This window comes from Hyperolius riggenbachi, chromosome 8 (genome assembly GCF_040937935.1).
Source record: "Hyperolius riggenbachi isolate aHypRig1 chromosome 8, aHypRig1.pri, whole genome shotgun sequence".
NCBI lineage: Eukaryota > Metazoa > Chordata > Amphibia > Anura > Hyperoliidae > Hyperolius > Hyperolius riggenbachi.
The window spans coordinates 278,198,422-278,211,414 of NC_090653.1; positions in this window are offsets into that span (position 1 = coordinate 278,198,422).

Here is a 12,993-nt window from a genome sequence, read left to right on the forward strand (position 1 = left end):
CCCTGCTGATCTATTTGGCTGCAGTAATAATAATAATAATAATCCAAACATTTGTATAGCACTTTTCTCCTGTCAGACTCAAAGCGCTCAAGAGCTGCAGCCACAGGGACACGCTCAAGAGGCCACCCTGCAGTGTTAGGGAGTCTTGCCTTGAACTCCTTACTGAATAGGTACTTGACCTAGCCAGCATTCGAACCCTGGTCTCCCATGTCAAAGGCAGGTTCAGGCCAGCAATTTCAGGCCAGCAATTTCAGGCCAGCAATTTCAGGCCAGCAATTTCAGGCCAGCAATTTCAGGCCAGCAATTTCAGGCCAGCTTCAGTTGGTATAGTGGATAGTGTGCTTGTCCACCATACATTGAGACCCAGGTTCAAATCCCAGCCAATGTGAGTTGGCTTTTATGCTACAAATCCTTAAAGGGAACCTAAACGGAGAAGGATATGGATTTTTCCTTTTAAAATAATACCAGTTGCCTGAATCGCCTGCTGATCCTGTGTCTCTAATACTTTTAGCCACAGCCCCTGAACAAGCATGCAGATCAGGTGCTCTGACTGAAGTCAGACTGGATTAGCTGCATGCTTGTTTCAGGGTGTGATTCAGCCACTATTGCAGTCACAAAGATCAGCTGGACTGCCAGGTAACTGGTATTGTTTACAGGAAACAGCCATATCACTCTCAGTTAAGGTTCCCTTTAAAGGAGAACTGTAGTGAAAGGTATATGGAGGCTACCATATTGATTTCCTTTTAAAGGGGAACTGAAGAGAGAGGTATATGGAGGCTGTCATGTGTATTTCCTTTTAATCAATACCAGTTGCCTGGCAGCCCTGCTGGTCTATTTCTCTGCAGTAGTATCTGATTAAAACCAGAAACAAGCATGCAGCTAGTCTTGTCAGATCAGACTTATAAGTCTAAACCACTGAAACACCTGATCTGCTGCATGCTTGTTCAGGGGCTTTGGCTAATAGTATTAGAGGCAGAGGATCAGCAGGGCTGCCAGGCAACTGGTATTGTCTAAAAGGAAATAAACATGACAGCCTCCATATACCTCTCTCTTCAGTTCCCCTTTAAGCAATACCAGTTACCTGGCTATCCTGCAGATCCTCTGCCTCCAATACTTTTAGCCCTAGACCCTGAACAAACAACAGTTTGACATTTTTGTAAGATCTGACAAGATTAGCTGCATGCTTGTTTCTGGTGGGATTCACACTACAGTGGCTGGATAGTGTACTGGTTAAGGCCTCTGCCTTTGACATGGGAGACCAGGGTTCGAATGCTGGCTAGGTCAAGTACCTATTCAGTAAGGAGTTCAAGGCAAGACTCCCTAACACTGCAGGGTGGCCTCTTGAGCGTGTCCCTGTGGCTGCAGCTCTTGAGCGCTTTGAGTCTGACAGGAGAAAAGTGCTATACAAATGTTTGGATTATTATTACTGCAGCCAAATAGATCAGCAGGGCTGCCAGGCAACTGGTATAGCTTAAAAGGAAATCAATATGGCAGCCTCCATATACCTCTCACTACAGTTCTCCTTTAAGCAACCTAATGGTTCTATTGCATTGAGCATTAATGGTACATTTTCGGCTAGCTTCACTTACTACTGTAGTGGTACAGTGCTTAGGGTGACGTGTCCACTACACAGTGAGATCTGGGTTCGATTCCCAGCTATGGTATGATGTATACTGGCTTTTAAAGTAGTATAATTCCCTGCCAGAAGAGACCCTCCTCCCTCCGGTAGGAGGGAGGAGGGAATAGGTTGAAGGGTGGTGGGAGATTAAAATCTTCCTAGCAGAGTGTGTAGCAGCTGTCCCATAACTAATTAGTGTAGATAGGCAAATGGTATAAAGGACCTTGCTTGGGGGTGGGTCCTCCAGCAGAGATGTGTATTTCACTCAATTAGGTGTGGCTCCAGGTATTAGAGCTTTTGAAACATGTTTTCTATCATTTTTCCAGCTGATAGAAACTTTTAAACTTTGAAAGTTCGCCTCCCCATTGAAGTTTATTGCGGTTCGCGAACTTTTTCGCGAACCGAACCTTTTGCGAAAGTTCGCGAACTTAAAATCGGAGGTTCGGCCCAACTCTAATGGAGACTTCTCAGTCCTCTCTCCGTGCTCCTGGTCCACCGCTATCCAACCCCGACCCTTGAAGTTATTGACCAACTGGTTGAAAACACCTTCAGGAGTTGTATCAGGATGACATAATTTACTGGCTATCTTCAAAGGATTCAAAGAGCACTCTAAGGCCTTGTTCACACTGCAGGGGTTTTGGGGGGGTTTTTTTGGGCCGCGTGTGGTTATTAAAAATGCCCCCCGACCACGTGGCCAATAAATGTCTATGATAAGGTTCACATCAGCGTGGGTCGCGCGTTGCGCGGCTAGCAAAGCGGTGCGTGTTCCATTTTCGGGGCGATTCCGCCACAATGGAAGGTATAGTAAAATCAGAAAACGCGTACAAAAACGTGCAATAAGGCGATTGCATTTTAAGAATAAATACATTGTATTTATTATTTTCTGGGTCAAAGAGCTCACTTCCTGACTTGCGTCAGGGAGTGAATTATAAAACTGCTCGGAAAAAAAACGCTTAGAAAACTGATAAGCACAAAAAAGAATTGCCCACCCAATCGCCGGGAATCGAAAATAAAAATGCATCAAAAAACACCCAACACGGACGGACACATAGACGGAACTCAATGTGAACAAGGCCTTAAAGCCAATATGATGTCTTTAGACCAGGGATGCTCAAATCCGATCCGGGAGATACCCGGATAGTTGCTATCTGGATATCTCCCAGTACAGCTGTGCGGGGGGGGGGGGGGGGTCAATCTTACCTGGATGATGTCTTCTTCGGTCCATCCCTTTCGCCTCCCACAATGCGCTCCAAGCGCCGCATCTGCCCATCACGTGACTACAAACACTTCCTCCTTCCGGGTTGAAGGAGGAAGTGTTTGTAGTCACGTGACGGGCGGATGCGGTGCTTGGAGCGCATCGTGGGAGGCGAAAGGGACGGACCGAAGAAGACGTAATTCAGGTAAGAATGACCCCCCCCCCCCCCCCCCCCCCGCACAGCTGTACTGGGAGATATCCGGATAGCAACTATCCGGGTATGTCCCGGATTGGATTTGAGCATCTCTACTTTAGACTCTATTATGTATGCTTAAAGAGAACCTGTACTGAGTAAAAATATTTAAAATAAACACATAAGGTAACTTCAAATGAGCATTCCATAGTTACCTTGCCATCAGTACCTCTCAGAAGCGCACCATTTTCTTCTGACAATGATTCCTTCCAGTTCTGACAATATTTTGTCAGATCTGAAATATATCAGTTGCTGTCAGTAAAATATCAGTTGCTGTCAGTTATAGCTGAGAGAAAAAGTGATGTACCAGGTAATGTCCATGTTTCCCTATGGCTCAAGTGGGCGATGTTACAGTTTAACTGTGTGCTGACCAGAAAGCTGTTATGGGTAATGGCCATTTTTAAAATGGAGGACGTAAAATTCCCTTGATTACAGTGAACAAACAGGAAGCGGGACAGGAGAAAGACACTGAGGAGTAGACTACATGGAAGGTAAGTATGACTTGTGTATGCTTATTTTGACTTTTAATTTTCAGTTCAGGTTTTCTTTAAGGTGGCCACGCAATGATACAGTTCTTTACACTTCTTTTCAATTCAATGTTTGGAATCAATTTTTCTAATTGATTGTAACATTTAAAAAATCTGACCAATGTACCACACACATGTGTTCAATTTTCCCCCATTTATGAAAATGACTGAAAACTCTGAGAAAATTGTTTGGGAGTATAAGGAGTATATAAGGAAATTTACAATCTACCCTACACCATTCAATTTTCATAAAAATGTATCAGAAAATCCACCAACTCCCAATCAACTTATATCAAATAAAAACAGGAAAACCAATCGGATTTCTTGCTCGAATAAAAATACAGCTTTCGCTTTTTGGGGGAAATCCGATCGTTCTTATCAAATTGCCGTAAAATGGGATAATTTTAATGTATTGATTGTGGCCACCTTTATATAAACTGTAAAAAAGAGAGAAATCGAGAGCCCAATATGGTGTAGTATGTCAGAGATACGAAGGGAAATGAATAAGTGAGATGGTTATACTCACAAACATGGGTTACCGCTCAGGCAACCACTGTATAGGCAGGTGAGGAGATTAGACCTGTCCTCACTCAGGATTAAGAAGTCGCTCTCTGTAGATCAGAAAAAATGGGGTAGGGTCACCCCTCCACCTGGGGTGGACTCAAGTATACTGGTAGGTGATCAGAGGCGCCAGCAGAATAAAATTAATATAAAATTGTTAAGAATTGCCGGGAGGGAAAGTGGTGGACTTCCCCTCAATAATTAGACACCAAGGTCTGTCATCGAATCAAACGAATACATTTATTCAATAGTACCCCAAAATCTGCAACGCGTTTTGTGGGAGCAGACCCACTTCTTCAGGCAATAAAACGGGGACAACAAACACAGCAATCAATGTGCAGTGAATTTAGCAGAGGTGCAGAGGTGCTAAATTCACTGCACATTGATTGCTGTGTTTGTTGTCCCCGTTTTATTGCCTGAAGAAGTGGGTCTGCTCCCACGAAACGCGTTGCAGATTTTGGGGTACTATTGAATAAATGTATTCGTTTGATTCGATGACAGACCTTGGTGTCTAATTATTGAGGGGAAGTCCACCACTTTCCCTCCCGGCAATTCTTAACAATTTTATATTAATTTTATTCTGCTGGCGCCTCTGATCACCTACCAGTATATATTTATATAAACTGTGCATTCTGACATTTTTTTCAGTGAAAAAAAGCCTATAGGCCAAAACCATACTCTGTTTGAGGTTTTTGTTTGGAGTTTTCTCTCCGCCCATGTACATATACTGTAGCTTGCCGCCCAGCAGGTTCATTTTAACTAGGACTAAGGGCAGATTCTGAGCCCGAAACGCGTCAGTTGATCCTGTGGATGTGTTGTCTTTTTGTGTGGAGTTACCAATAAAAGTATACCGGTTTTCAACCTTCTTGTTTGCCAAAATCATACTCATTGGGCCCAATCCAATTCACTTTTTCTCCTAAGCATAGCAACTTACCTGTCCCAGCGGGCGCATTCCTCTGTTAGTCTATGTGCACTAGTCTTCATCCTCACCTGGCCACATCTTCTCCTTCACCCGGAGCATCTCATTACACAATAATATGTGCCGGGTCACTAAAAAGCACAGGGACTAATAGCACAGTGCACTCCGCCAGGACAGGTAAGTTGCTGTGCTGCCAAACACTATGCAGGGGCCCCAGGGGGCCCAATAAAATTGGGGGGGGGAGTCTTGCGAAGAGGGGGGGGGGTTCGACAGCCAGCTTGGGGGACCTGTGGGGTAAATTGTTTTGTTGTTGGGGGGGGGGGGGGGGTTGTCAGGGTGGACACCCCAGGAATTGCATGACCCCCCTTACCAGAACCAGGTCAAGAAAACATTAGCCATAGGGGTGCAACTACAGGTCAAGAGTACTTCCCCCCCCCCATGCAAAACATTGATGGCTTTCCCAACATTTACAAACTAACTACAATCAGAGAAAGAACATGTGTGCATCAACCAAGTGAACCTGGCAAATCTGGCTTTGCAAACATTTACTCCTCCTTCACCCTCTTGCTGTAGTGACGCCCCCCCCCCACCCACATTCGAATGGCCCAATGCGGGGTCATATTACAAGTGCAGCCACCTTGTTCCCCCCTTACCCCCAAACCATGGTGTGGCCACCAGGGGGTGATGGAGGGTGGGTAGTTGAGGGTACCAATGCTGCACAGCTGCCAGAGCTAAAGCCAGTTACAGGACTTGGGAAGTGTTGTTTGTAACGGCCACCCTGACAAATACAATTTAATTGTTATTAAAAAAAAGAGTACTCACCTCTCTTTACAGATCGGTGTAAAAAGTGTAGGCCAAAGGTTAACTTGAATTATGTGCCTAAAAAAAGAGAACAGATTTAGCATATGTTGCTTGCTACGAGTTATTATAGAAAGTACACTGCGGCTGATTCACAAAACTTAAAGGACCATTATCGTGAAAAAATAACATTTAAAATACATGTAAACTCTTACATATGAGAAGTGTGTCTCTTCCAGAGTAACATTTTTGTGTTTGTCAAACTTCCTTTACAGACTCAGGATGTAATAAGAGACCTTTGTTACTAGAACACACTCCCACCCTGTGGTTATAGCTGGTAATGCATAGATATACCTATAATAGAGTGCTATTGCTAAATACACATTCCAACAGGCTCTTTCAAGGAACACTGTCACAAAGATTGTAAAATGTAAGATAGATGTAAACACAAACAACTGAGAAGTACATTTTTACCAGAGTAAAATGAGCTATAAATTACTTTTCTCCTATAATGCTGTCACAGTAGGTAGTAGAAATCTGACAGACCTTACAAGTTTTGGACTAGTCCATCTTCTCTTGGGATTTTTCAGTATTTTGTTTATTTTTTTGCTAAAGCAATCCCTGCCCCCTCTACTTGTTTGCACTTCATTTTTGTAGTTATACATAGCAACTGCCATTCACTAAGTGCTTTTGAAATAAAGACATTTGTGAGAATTCCCCAAGATGGGCAAGTCCAAAACCTGTCAGTTGTAGTAACAAAGGTCTCTTATTACATCCTGTGCCTGTAAAGGAAGTTGGTGTGTTTAGCCAAGCGAGCCATTACCACAAGGTTAATTAACTAGTTACTGTACTGTATATCTACGCCTCTTGAGACTTCATCCTAGCTCCAGAGGTGTAGATATACGTGCTCCGCCACAATCCCCTGACACACGTGCGCACGCTCACATGCACGTTCTTGCCGCCACCTGATAGGACACTGATTGGTGAATGGGAACAGGTGTTTCCAAAGCTGATCAGAGTGCCTGTAATGAATGATCAATGGTATCAGCAAAATGCCAGTGGTCAGTCTGAAAGTGGAAGTAAAAACACACACATAATACTTCTGCGTACTGTTCACAGTACACAGGAATAAAGTGGAGGGAAACCAAAAAGTAAAATTACATACAATTACATAATAATAATAATAATAAAAATCACTCATAAGCCCCTTCTACTTCTAAAAGTTACCATAATAAAACACTTGTGTAAAAAAAACAAAAACCTAATAGTTACCTTATGGACTAAACTTCATACATTGTACTAGGGACATAATATTTTATTTTAATTTAAAACTGTAATAGCTGAAAACTGAGAAATAATTAATTTTTTACTTTTTTATTTCTTTGTCCTATCATTCCTGTTAAAATGCACATAGAATAAAGTAATTCTTAGCAAAACGGACCACTTAAAGAAAGCCCAATTTGTTGCAAAGAAAAACAACATATAGATTATTTATGAGTGATAAGTAGTGATAAAGTTATTGGTGAATGAGTAGGAGGAGCCCTGAAAGGTGAAAATTGCTCTGGTCCATAAGGGGAAGGGATGGTTTCAGCATCAGAAACACTTCCTATTGCTGTATATTGGTATGTAGCCCCACCCTACCAGTGATGCTTACCCTACATTGTTTATTATGTGGAATCCCCCCCCCCCCCCATCAACATTCTGGGAGACCAGAGATCTTTTCTACTGGATTTAGAACTTTCAGTAGACGAAGTTCCGCAGAGCTGCACCTTACAGGATGAAGATGTCTCCCCTTGTGATAAATTTCAGAATGTAATTAAGGGTAAGGAAAGATGTTACGTTGGGCAAGTACTGACTGAATCATAAAAAAAAGTCTAAAAAAAATGCAATTTTATTAATTACATTATTTTCACTACAGTTCCTGAATTAAAACATGAATGAAGCCGACAATGGGCTAGATTACCCCCTCCTGAATCTCCTGATGCTGTTCATTGTCTTTGGGGTCCCTCCCATTCCTCGATCCTCTAAGTATTCAATTGGATCGCTCCGTAGAGTAATTTTCCATAAGTTCCCCCCAATCGGCACCGAGCGATTTAGAACTGTGCAGAGGCGATTTCCTTGTGTTTCTTAGATTACATTGTTTGTTTAAACTATTTCTACTTACCAGCTAACTGATATAACAGATATACTCAGCATCACAAAGAGCGCAGAGATGAAAGGTCTCAAACATATTATCCACCCTGTAACAGAAAGATATAAAATGTCACAAGGGAGTGTTTTGGGCTTGGACTTCTACCTCCAAACACTAGGTGTCGCTCTGCAACTTTAACAGAGACACTTGTCAACTCCCTACTTAAAGGACCACTGTGTCAAAAATCTTAAAATGGAAAATATATGTAAACATATACAGATAAGAAGTAAGTTTCTTCCAGAGTAAAATGAGACATAAATTACTTTCCTCCTATGCTGCTGTCACTTACAGTAAGCAGTAGAAATCTGACAGAACCAACAGGTTTTGGACTAGTCCATCTCCTCATGGGGGGTTTCTCTCTCTCAGGGTTTTCTATATTTTCAAAAGCACTTAGTAAATGGCAGTCACTCTGTCCAACTGCCAAAAAAGTGTGCAGCGAGCAGGGAGGCTGGCCAGCATCTTTTAATAAATATTTTTCAAGGATTGTTTTCATAAAAATAAAGGCCATGCCGAGAATCCCCTATGCAGAGATGGACTATCCCAAAACCAGTCGGTAATGTCAGATTTCTACTACTTACTGTAAGCGACAGCAACATAGGAGAAAAGTAATTTATGGCTCATTTTTGCTCTGGATGAAATGTACTTCTTTTTATATGTTTACATACATTTAAAATGTTAAGATTTTTGCGACAAAGGTCCTCCACTTTCTCTAAAACTTTACCAGAAATGCAAACATGGCCATGCCGGCACATAACACGGAGCTGTTCATGCACAAGTGGTTCTGGCATACTGCGCATGCGTGGCCACACTCGCGCAGGAGCAGTGTGACCAATCAGATCAGCCCTTGTTTAGGGGGGTCCCAAGTGGCAATGCAACTGCATTGTGGGACAGTTTTCCTGGAGGCAACTTTTGACCATCGCCAGCTATAAACCTATCCTAGGAGTACGCAAGTACTGTTTGTTTTTCTACTTTATTTTTTAGGGATACTCTACCACCTAGGTTCTCAAGACATAGTACGCATAGCCCAAAAGGTACTTTAGTAGGGGGTCGTTGAATTTTTCATAGTTAACCCATCCAAATAAGTTTTGAAATTAAAATCATGAAAAATCATGGAAAAAAAATGGTTAAAGGAAACCTGAAGTGACAGGTATATGGAGGCTGCCATATTTATTTCATTTTAAGCAATACCAGTTGCCTGGCAGTCCTGCTGATCCTCTGCCTCTAAAACTTTTAGCCATAAACCCTGAACAAGCATGCAGCAGATCAGGTGTTTCTGACATTATTGTCAGATCTGACAAGATTAGCTGCATGCTTGTTTCTGGTGTGATTCAGACACTACTGCAGCCATATAGACCAACAGGACTTCCAGGCAACTAGTATTGTTTAAAAGGAAATAAATATGGCAGCAAAAAATAATTGAGAAGATTTACACAAGTATGGAACACTTAAATATATATGGGGTACTTGAGATGATGTTACCCACAACAAAGGGTACTTGGCCAATGCAGTCATAAATAAAGAGGTACATGCAGTGGCTGCACTGGGGCCCATGGACCATTACCTATTTTATTGCTGCTATGCTGGTAATGAACACCTCTATATATGCATTGCCTAGTAGTAATCCTTAACAAAATGGTGTCCTTAATATAAATACATCTCTCTGACACTGCAGCTGTCTTTGATTTGGTTTTGGGGCTTCATATCAGTAAAGTACTTGGGGCTAGAGATGGCTCGAACCTCCGATTTTAGGTTCGCGAACCTCGAATCAAATGTGAACTTCCGCAAAAGTTCGCGTTCGCGCGAATCATGCAAACCGCAATAGACTTCAATGGGGAGGCGAACTTTCAAAACTACAAACACTGTTTCAGGCTACAAAAGTGATGGAAAAGATGTTTCAAGGGGTCTAACACAATGGAGGGGGGCATGGCAGAGTGGGATACACGCCAAAAGTCCCGGGGAATATTACGGATTTGACGCACAGCAGGGTTATAATCCCTAAAGAGCAGAAATCGCATTGCATTCCTAAATTGGAAGCCTAAAGGGCTTTAAAACATCTTGCGTGTGTAGCCATGGATCAGCAGGTAGTGTAAGTAGTGTACTGCTTCACACTGACAGACCAAACTCACTGTGTAATGCACCGCAAACAGCTGTTTGTGTAGTGACGGCCTTGCTGGACTGGTGCGCACGATGGTGAGAGTGCAGGCGATGGCGGTTTTCAAGCCCATATGATCCGGTTGATGTAGCTCAATGACAGAACAACAGTGACTGTCCAGCTAATCGAATTTGGTCTGTCCAGAATGAAGCAATGACTTTATTATCTTGGGTCAGGTGTGCCTTCCCAACACACTCATATAGCCGGTCATTGCATTATTGTGACACGCAAGTCCCTTCACCGCAGCAAGGTAACGATCACGAAGGGGAATGGGCACATGTACATGCCTTTTGTTTTGTTGTTGCAGCCGCAGTGCAGCCAGAAAATTAGGCAGGCATGTACACGCACCAGAAAAATGATTATTGTTTTATCGTTAGCGGCCGCTTCAGGAATCCACCTGGAGTCCTGGACCCTGTTGGTGGTGGTGGAGAAGGCAGTCAAGTGGCCTGCAGGCAGAGATGGTGTGTGGGGAGCGACTTAGTCTTGGGGCAGGCAGTCACACGACGTGCCGGCAGAGATGCTGTGTGTGGGGACTGACTTAGTCTTTGGGCAGGCCTGACCGTACTTTGCAGACCAGGCATCCGTAGTCAGATGGCCCCTTGGCCCAACGCTGTGTGCCAGAGATGTCACCACTTGCCTTTCAACATCACGGTACAGTTTGGGTATCGCCTTTTTTGAGAAATAATTGCGGCCTGGTATCTTCCATTGCGGTGTGTGGCTTTGCATTCGTGTGCTGCTTTTCCTCAGGTGGTCATCCCATTGCAGTTTGTGCTTTGCAATCATGTGTCTTAATAAGGTAGTTGTCCCTACGCGGGTCTTGGTCTTTCCAGCTCAGTTTTCGGTGGCAGAGAGTACAGATGGCATCGCTCTCATCTGAGGCACACACACACACAAAAATCCACACCGCTGAGCCCTGGGATGATGGCACTTTGGTGGTGGCTGCTGACTGAGTGTTAAGCGGGGTGCCAGAATCAGAGCAGGAGGAGGAAGATATGTCACGGTTCCGTGCAGAAGCTGAGGAAGATGAGATGTTCTGTGTTAAATAGTCAACTACGTCCTGCCAATCTTGGGGGTTGATGGTACGTGCCTTCTGACCACTGTACTTTGGTCGAGGGCCTCACAAAATCACGCCAGCACGACCTCGAAAAGACCTGCCGGGTTGACTGCCTCTGGCTCTGCCTCTGCGTGTTGTTTTGTCCATATTGGGAGGGATGAAGTGAAAGGTATGCACTGGCTTTACTAATACAATGTGCAGTCACACAGATGCAGTGAAAAGGTACTGACTGCTGGTATAACACAATGTGCAGTCACACAGATGTAGTGAAAGGTATACACTGACTGCTGGTATAATACAATGTGCAGTCACACAGATGCAGTGAAAGGTATGCACTGACTGCTGTATAATGATGAGATGAATACACTTGAAATCCTATAACGAGAATCTGTTATGGAGGGCAAGTCTGCCATCCATTCAAGTGAAAGGTATGCACTGACAGGTATAATACAATGTGCAGTCACAGAGATGCGGTTAAAGGTACTGAGTGCTGGTTTAACACAATGTGCAGTCACACAGATGCAGTGAAAGGTATACACTGACTTCTGGTGTAATACAATGTGCAGTCTCAAAGGTGCAGTAAAAGGTATACACCGACTGCTGGTATTATACAATGTGCAGTCACACAGATGCAGTGAAAGGTATACACCGACTGCTGGTATAATACAATGTGAAGTCACACAGGTGCAGTTGGCTGATGGTGTAATGGTTAAGGGCTCTGCCTCTGACACAGGAGACCAGGGTTCGAATCTCGGCTCTGCCTGTTCAGTAAGCCAGCACTAATTCAGTAGGAGACCTTTGGCAAGTCTCCCTTACACTGCTACTGCCAATAGAGCGCGCCCTAGTGGCTGCTGCTCTGCTCTGGCGCTTTGAGTCCGCAAGGAGAAAAGCGCAATATAAATGTTATTTGTCTTGTCTTATGCACTGTCTGGTATATAAAACAGTGTGCAGTCAGACAGATGCAGTGAAAGGTATGCAGTGACTGCTGGTGGTATAATGCAATGTGCAGTCACACAGGTGCAGTGAAAAGATATGCACTGACTGGTATATAAAATAGCATGCTGTCACGCAGATGCAGTGACTGCTGGTGGTATAATGCAATGTGCAGTCACACAGGTGCAGTGAAAAAGTATGCACTGACTGGTATATAAAACAGTGTGCTGTCACACAGATTCAGTGAAAGGTATGCAGTGACTGGTATTATAATAGAATGTGCAGCAGTCACACACAGGTGCAGTGAAAATGTATGCACTGGCACAGTATAGCAATTAGCAAGGGCCAGCTGCGACAGACAGGGCTGTATATGCAGTGTCAGTGGGTCACAAAAAAAACAAAAAAACATATCACAAGAACATTAGCTCTCAAAAGAGCTCTTTTTGTAGTGCTTTACAGCAACAAATATCAGCAAGGAGCAAGTTAACAGACCTCCTAACTATTGCTTTCCCTCTCCAATGTCTCTCTCTTCTCTCACTAATTGCAGCAGCAGACAGAGTGAGAAAATAGCAAACGCTGCTGCCTTTTATAAGGGGGGGTCCAGGAGGGAGTGCAGCCTGATTGGCTGCCATGTGTCTGCTGACTGTGATGTAGAGGGTCAAAGTTTAGCCCAATGATGTAGTATATGGGGCGGGTCGAACTCGCTAAAAGTTCACCTTTCGAACCAGCGTTGTTCGCGCGAACAAGTTCGCATGCGAACCATTCGGGCCATCTCTACTATGGGCCCCAGGT